The sequence below is a fragment of the Carcharodon carcharias genome, chromosome 7 (assembly GCF_017639515.1).
Source record: "Carcharodon carcharias isolate sCarCar2 chromosome 7, sCarCar2.pri, whole genome shotgun sequence".
Taxonomy (NCBI): Eukaryota; Metazoa; Chordata; class Chondrichthyes; order Lamniformes; family Lamnidae; genus Carcharodon; species Carcharodon carcharias.
Window position 1 is genome coordinate 29845278 of NC_054473.1, and position 7466 is coordinate 29852743.

The window sequence follows — 7466 nt, forward strand, 5'->3', positions numbered from 1 at the left end:
TTTATTTAATAAGAAAAGATGAACGATATTACAATACTCCTTCATCCTCAACTATACCTTTATAAGATATATACAGATTTGCAAGGATAACACAAGTTACGAAAGCTATCTTATACTCTAATGTCCACAGCAAGTACACAGTCTATGTACACCTTTGGTGACCTGTGGTCAGAACACTCTGAAACTAAGTGACAGATGTCACCTCAACCAGATGCTATGGATCTCTCCTCAACTGCCCCCAGAGGCTTGTCACACCATGAGCCAACTAGTCTCACTGCACTTCATCTTTCACACGAGGGTTTCCAATCTCCACTCTCCAAGGTCTCGCTTTGGAATCTTCTCCCAAACCAACATTTTCTCTCAGATGCCTTCCGCAAGGGTCCATCTCCAGGGTTTTGAACTCTACTTCTGATGTTCCTCTCCACTGGGTCACCATGTGCATTCAAGCTGTCTCTCACACAGACTCAGCTGTCAACCATACCACTGTTTCACATGCCCATAGTTACAGACCTTCAGTTGCCTCTTTGGACCTTCTTGCCCCTTGCAAGCTGCTTTCTGCTGCTTTTGTCTCTTTAAATCTGAAGCTTGGAGCCTTTCTCTCTGCCCTCACTCTTAACTTCATTTGACAGGACCTTTTCCAGTCTCCTGTCCTTCCTTTGACTAGAAGTTCTTCTTTGGACTTTCTCCTGCTTCTGCCTCACTGCTTTGGTCTTAGGATCTTTTGGGAAATCTGCAGTTCCCTCTCCCAGTGTCCAGTCTCTCAGGTGTCTTGGCTTCAAAATGAACTTGAAACTACAGTTTCTTTAATTTTTCTGTGTGTGTCTGTGGGAGGGACCTGTCTATCTGGGACCCTGTTGCTAGGCCACAGCCCAATTCTTCTACCCTTGTGTTTGCTTAACTTCTTTAGTTGTAAACTGTCATTAGAAGTGCAGGCACCATTTTACAGTGAAACTAAAACTCAAATTGACCTATCTTAACACACAGATACAGAAATACAAATGAAACTTAAACTTTAAAGCTAAAACATATTCCTAATACCTACAAATACCAATATAATTTACTTAAACTGTCTCTATTTCCTAACTTTCACCACACTTTAGGATCGATGTGAGGATCTTTCAGAAGGCGCAGAGAGATTTACCAGAATGGTTCCAGGGATGAGGGATTTTAGCTACAATGTTAGGTTGGAGAAGCTAGGATTGTTCTCCTTGGAGCAGCAAGGGTTGTTCTCCTTGGAGCAAAGGAGATTGAGGGGATATTTCATAGAGGTTTACAAGATTATGATAAGGTAGACAAGTAAAAGCTATTCCCATTGGCTGACAGTACAAGGACTAAGGGGCACAAATTTTAGATTTTGGACAAGAGATGCAGGGGAATGTGAGAAATAACTTTTTACATAGCAGGGAGTAATGATCTGGAATTCATTGCCCATGAGGGTGGCAGAAACAGAGACAATTAATGATTTCAAAGAGGAATTAGATTGACACATGAAGAAAATAAACTTGCAGGGCTATGGGGTAATGGGATTGACTGGATTGCTCCATGGAGAGCCAGCATGGACTCGCTGGGCTAAATGGCCGCCTTCAGTGGTGTCAAAGTCTCTATGATTCTAAAATTGACATTGTGCCATACATTGTGCCATTGTTGCACGGAAAAATACAAAGAGATTCAGGGTCATAAGTTTTAGAATCTTCCTTCTTGCTCTTTGAAACCTTTTGACTCACTAATGTCCTTTTGAAGGCAAGGATGCTCAAAATTGAACATTGTAAGTCAGGAATATGTGCCAATTTTCCCTCTATCGCTAAAACATAGATGCATCAGATGAAAAGCTCCTACCTTCCATGTTTAAGGACCTCTGGGAAGCAAAATTGATACCTATTTGGTTCCATGGCCTTGCTGCCTAACCCCTTAGATATGCATACTGAGAGTCCTGCCTGCTTTTTCTGAGCACCCATCCTTATGGCTAACTGCTTGCATGGCAGCAGGGAAATGAGACTGGAAGTGCCCTTAAGGTTCTTACATTCCATTTATATGGCTGCCAATGCTTCACAGCATTTCAAATGCACGCTCTCCGTACCCCCATCTCCAGGAAATATCTGACATGTTTCCCAGGTAGAAAGCAGAGAAAAATCTGCCCTAATTTCTGCCCGGGTTTCATTTTATTATTTATTAAATCCTATCCATTTTCTGAAATAAAAGAAATAAATGCTATACTTTGAACCATGGATAAATTTACTGGTTTATGAGTTACAGGGGAGAATAATAAAATTGGCAAAAGTGGCTCACAGTTCCCTCTAAGGAAAGTTTAATGTAATGTGAATTACTAATATTATGGTGTTCCAAATCTGGCGTCATCTACAATCATCTTGTACATAAAACTTGTTTCCAGTTATACTTAAATGCCCTTGAAATGGATCCTAGTATTTGATAGGCTGTGTTGATAGCAGCTTCACATTGATTAGAAAATTAAGAGTGAATGATGAATAATCATAACCTTTCCCTTTGGCCCCTTTGCTCATGGATACTTTGGCACTGAGTGCATATTTCATATTTCCTGGTCGTTCGAATACCCTTGCCTTACATTTGTCTATATTAGCTTCTTATCATGAGTATTCTAGCATTTTTAACACAGGAACTGGCAGGAGAGTCTTAGCTGATTTAAGCTGATTTAAGGACAGGCAAATACTGAAGTGTTTCCATCTCTGTCGGAATTCCTGGACTTGCTATTGCTATGGGAATGATTTTCCAGAAAAATCTATTTCCATGGCCAGAATTTTCTCATTGGCATGGGGGTGAGCGTCCCGATGTCACCGCGCGACCTCGCGATATTTGGGAAGGCGGAGGCACTATAAGTTCGGATGCGCGCCCACCATCAATTAACAGGCTAGTTAAGGCCCATGAGGCAGCAATTGATCTCAATTTTTCGCAGCCCGTGTGATCTTCAGGGCGTCGCATGGGCGCAATGGGCAGGCGGCTAGGAGACATTTGTATAAACCTCATCCACGGGTGGGATAAGAGGGGTGAATGGAGTCGCGAAAGTGATGCTTGAGGGATCTGGACAGGAGTAAAAGCCTTGGTCAGGACTCTACAGTAGAAATCATTTCTGGGGCCTGCAGCTTTCAGGAAGCCTTCCTTTGGCCTGGGAATGGGAGTTGTGCTCTCCACTGGAGGCACCTCCTCTGAGGAGGAAGGGAGGGCCAGAAGGGGGAGGAGTCCAGGAGTCCAGATTCAGCCTCCAGGGGAGCCACCTTTGGGAAAAGAGGCACAGGCACAAGGGGCGCAGGGCCAACAGGAAATGCAAGGCGGAAGGGGCCGCAGAAGATGCCAATATCCCACTGCCTGGTAAAGCCTGCTACCTCAATATGTCTGAGGTACAGTGCCGATGGAGGCTCTGTCTCTCAAGGGAGACAGTCACCTCCATCTGTCACATGATAGGCCCTGAGATCTCTGCACACTGTGTGGGTTGGCACCCCATGCTAGTGGCTCTAGAGGTCACAGCTGCCCTCAACGTCTATGCCACCGGCTCTTTCCAGGGGCTGGTGGATGATCTTTGTGGAGTCTCCCAATCTCCCAATCAGCTGTCCACATTTGTGTCAAGCAGGTTACAGACACTCTATTCAGGCATGCATTGACTTTCATCCACTGCCGCTGGGATGATGCCAGACAGGCAGAGCGAGCCAGTGGCTTCGCGGCCATTGCTGGCTTTCTCCATGTCCAGGGTGCAATAGACTGCACACATGTGGCCATCAAGGCGCCAGCAGGTGAGCCCGGTGCCTTCATCAACAGGAAGGGCTTCCACTCCATGAAAGTGCAGATAGAGTGTGATCACAGGATGCTGATGCTGCAAGTCTGTGCAAGGTACCCAGGCAGCTCCCACGATGCCTACATCCTCAGACACTCCCAGGTGCCGGGGCTCTTCAGTGCTCCGGCTCGGCTGGATGGATGGCTGCTGGGTGACAAGGGCTATCCCCTCAGAAGGTGGCTCATGACACCTCTCCGCCATCCAAGAACAGAAGCTGAGCAGCAGTACAATAGGAGCCACACCTCCACAAGGGCTGTGGTGAAGAGAACTATTGGTCTTCTCAAGATGCGTTTCCAATGCCTGGACCACTCAGAGGGCGCACTTCAATACCCCCCAGATCGTGTGTTGGTGATAGTGGTTGCATGCTGCGCTCTCCACAATCTGATGCTGGAAAGGGGCGACTTAGTGGACGAGGGAGACGTGACACAGTTGCTCCAGATACACACGATGAGTCCAGCAGTGAGTCCGAGGAAGAGCATGCACAGGAGAATGCTGAGGGGGTAGACGCTGACCCGGGCATACTTCAGGGAGGCAGAGACACCCAGGAGGCTTTAATCCAAAGAACCTTCAGCTAGCACACCAGAGATGGACCTTCAACCCACGACAGGGCTGCAGGATCCACACTCGATACCTGAGTGCTAAATCAGCCTGGATAATAACATTAACTAAGGCCCTTGTCAATAAAGCTCAATGTCAAACAACTCACTCATATCATCAGGTTTCCCAAACACATGCAGAAGTGAGGAATCACCCTGAGGGATGGCAATATGTCCAAATTTATTGAGCAAACAAAAGTAAATTCATAAAGCAAAACAAAAACTGTTGGACATCACATCAAATCTTTGACAGTGGGCCAACATAAAAGCACCAGTGATAAACCCATGGTGTGCCTAAGGTACCTTAAATTTACATTTATGGGTGCTACATCTAAGTGCTGTCCCTTCACTGGTGCTGGAATCTGAGACAGTCTGCTCACTGTGCTGTCCTGTTGACCTCAATGACCTTGACGGATGTCCTCTGGCTTGGGGAGCATTTGATGGGCCCACCTGGGAGGGAGTGTCCAGCTCCACAGCTGGCTTCTCTCCAGTTACTGCAGACTCATCGGATGCCACGGTCACTGGCAGAGGGGCGGAGGAGCTGTTGCCCTGATCCAGAGCACCCTGAGAGGAGCCCACAGAGAAGACAGGCAGCTGCTGCACTGACGTGAGGTCGCTTCGGACCTTACTGCTCACTGTAGATGGATGGACACTGAGCTGGGATACTTGGTACCTAGACCATCTCCCACATTGTCAGTGATGCCGCTGTGAGGGCTTGCAGGTCCGAGCGCAGCCCCAGGAGGCCCTGATTGTTCTCCTGGAGGAGCCTCTCCATGAGATTCGCCACTCTCTCCATAGAGGAAGCATGGCGCTCAGCCATGAGGCTCATTGCCTCAGTGATGCTCCACGTGGACTCCTCCAGCACAGGCATCATGTCACGCATAGCCTCAAGTATATCTGCTGGATCGCCCTGCATACCCTGCTGCACTTCCAGCATTCACTGCCTCATGGACGACTCCAGGGGCACATCACCAGCCACCGAAGAAGCACGTACCTTATCCCCAGCAGAGCTCCAACTGGCAGCACCCCGGGTACTCTATGTCTCTGCCCACAACTCAAGCGAGTGTGAAGTGCCCTCACCGCCGTGCCCCAGGACACTAGCTGAATATCTAATTCCACCGAGGTTCTAGTATCTGCGCTGATGCCTGCCTGGCTGTGATGGTGTGACGCTGGAGGGTCCATTTGCTTGGTACTTCAGGGGCGAGAGGTGGGCCCTCTGCCTCCTCCTCCTGGCCCTGCTCCGGTGATGCAGAAAGGCAGGAAAAGGACATTTGATCAGTTACAGTGCAGACAATGTCAACTTGCATGCTGCTCCCCCGTTTCTTTATGCACTCATCCTTCAATAATTAAGGGTAAACCCAGTTGCTAAGTTCAATCTTGGAGCATTCAACAGCGCCATGGCTTCTGTGACACAGATGGTGACCTGACTGCTCTCGAAACATAGCTCCCATGGCACCCCAGCCTCACCGTCACTGGTAAACCTGGGGGCATGGCGGCCTCTTCGGATCCATGGCCTGCTGCTCGAAAGCCATTAGGATGGCCAACTCGGCCTGCCCTCCGCCAGTCCGCATTCGTTCCGACGCATTGTGCACAGTCTTTTCCTGTAAAGGAGAGAGGAGCACTGATTAGTCCAGCCTGCACCTGAATTCCCATCGCATCCCTGCCAACCCAGCCAGAGTGGGACATTGCAGGACTCCAGTTCTTCGTCACTCCGCAGCTGCCGCACACTCACCCAAACAAGCCAGGGCTGACCACGCCCCCCCCCCCCCCCCCCCCCCCCCCCCCCCCCCCCCCACCCCACCATTGGCACCACAAAGTGCCACTTTGCTAAGCAAGGAGGCACAAGCACATGGAGCACAAAGACCAGCAGATGGATTGGTGCCCTGCCAACTGGAAGCTCCCCTCCCACCATGTTAACACCCTGACATCAACATGCTTTACAGTTCCAGCATTCTGCCTAGGTGCAGACCCTTGCCTTTCAACCTCAATCTATACTCTGGGTGTCAGTGTCACACATGCTGCGGATCCAGAACACATCCTAGCTCAACCCTCTCAGGGTGAACTGGGCACGGGCAATCTCTGCATGGGTCACACCCAGCAAGGGATCCATCCCGTGAGGGATTCAATGCCGTTACTGTACTCAGATTTGGGGGGGGTGGTTTGGAGGAAAGAGTAATGGCTGCATTAGTTGAATCAAGGCAACATAGTACTCACCCTTCCTGAGCACAGGAGATCATTGAACCTTTTCTAGCACTGGAGTCATGTGCGCCACACCACATTATGAGAGCTAACACTCTTGGCCACCTCCTCCCACGTAGGTTTGGTCAGGTGGGTAGGCCTCCTGCTCCTGTCCCTCAGAAGAAGGACCTCCTGCTGCGCTGCCACCTCCTCCAGGAGGGCAGCTAGGCACTCGTCTGAAAAACAAGGGGCACACTGCCCCGCTGGTCTACCCTCTGGCCTGGCCTGCCCCAACGGCCTACCCTGCCCCGATGGCCTACCCTCTGGACTTGCATCACCTCCATTGCCCCTCTGAAGAGCCCTTTGCCCAGCCATTGTGAGCAGCCTTTCGAAGGCTGCCATGCCTTCCTTTATATTGGAAGTGGAGGGCTGAGCACGCCCGCCACTGCCCGCCCACTCCCGCTATGCATGGGAGTCGTGAAATACGCTGGGCAGGTCTTAATTGGATCGCCCACGTAAAAGGGTGGTGCGGACCCGATCGTGGGCGGCTACTGGGTCCGCGCCCGCTCCTGCTTGGCCCACCCGACATAGGGAAAATTCTGCCCTCTATGTTTTTAAGCATTGGTATCTTAAAAATTGCAGCCCATCACCTGGTGTTTTAAAATGGCAGCAGTTCCAAGAATGTGTACTTTGTTTAGCACATTAAAGTGCATGCACAGTTTTATCATGGTGCACTTTATCAATAGTTATCAAGATTCTCTCCAAAAATAGACAATCTCAATGGATACCTTGTTGTAGTACATGCTGTGCAGCTAGGATAGCTTTCAATTAATCAGTGATTCAGAAGGGAGGACATTAACAGGATAAGAACAGACAATTGCAGGGTGAGT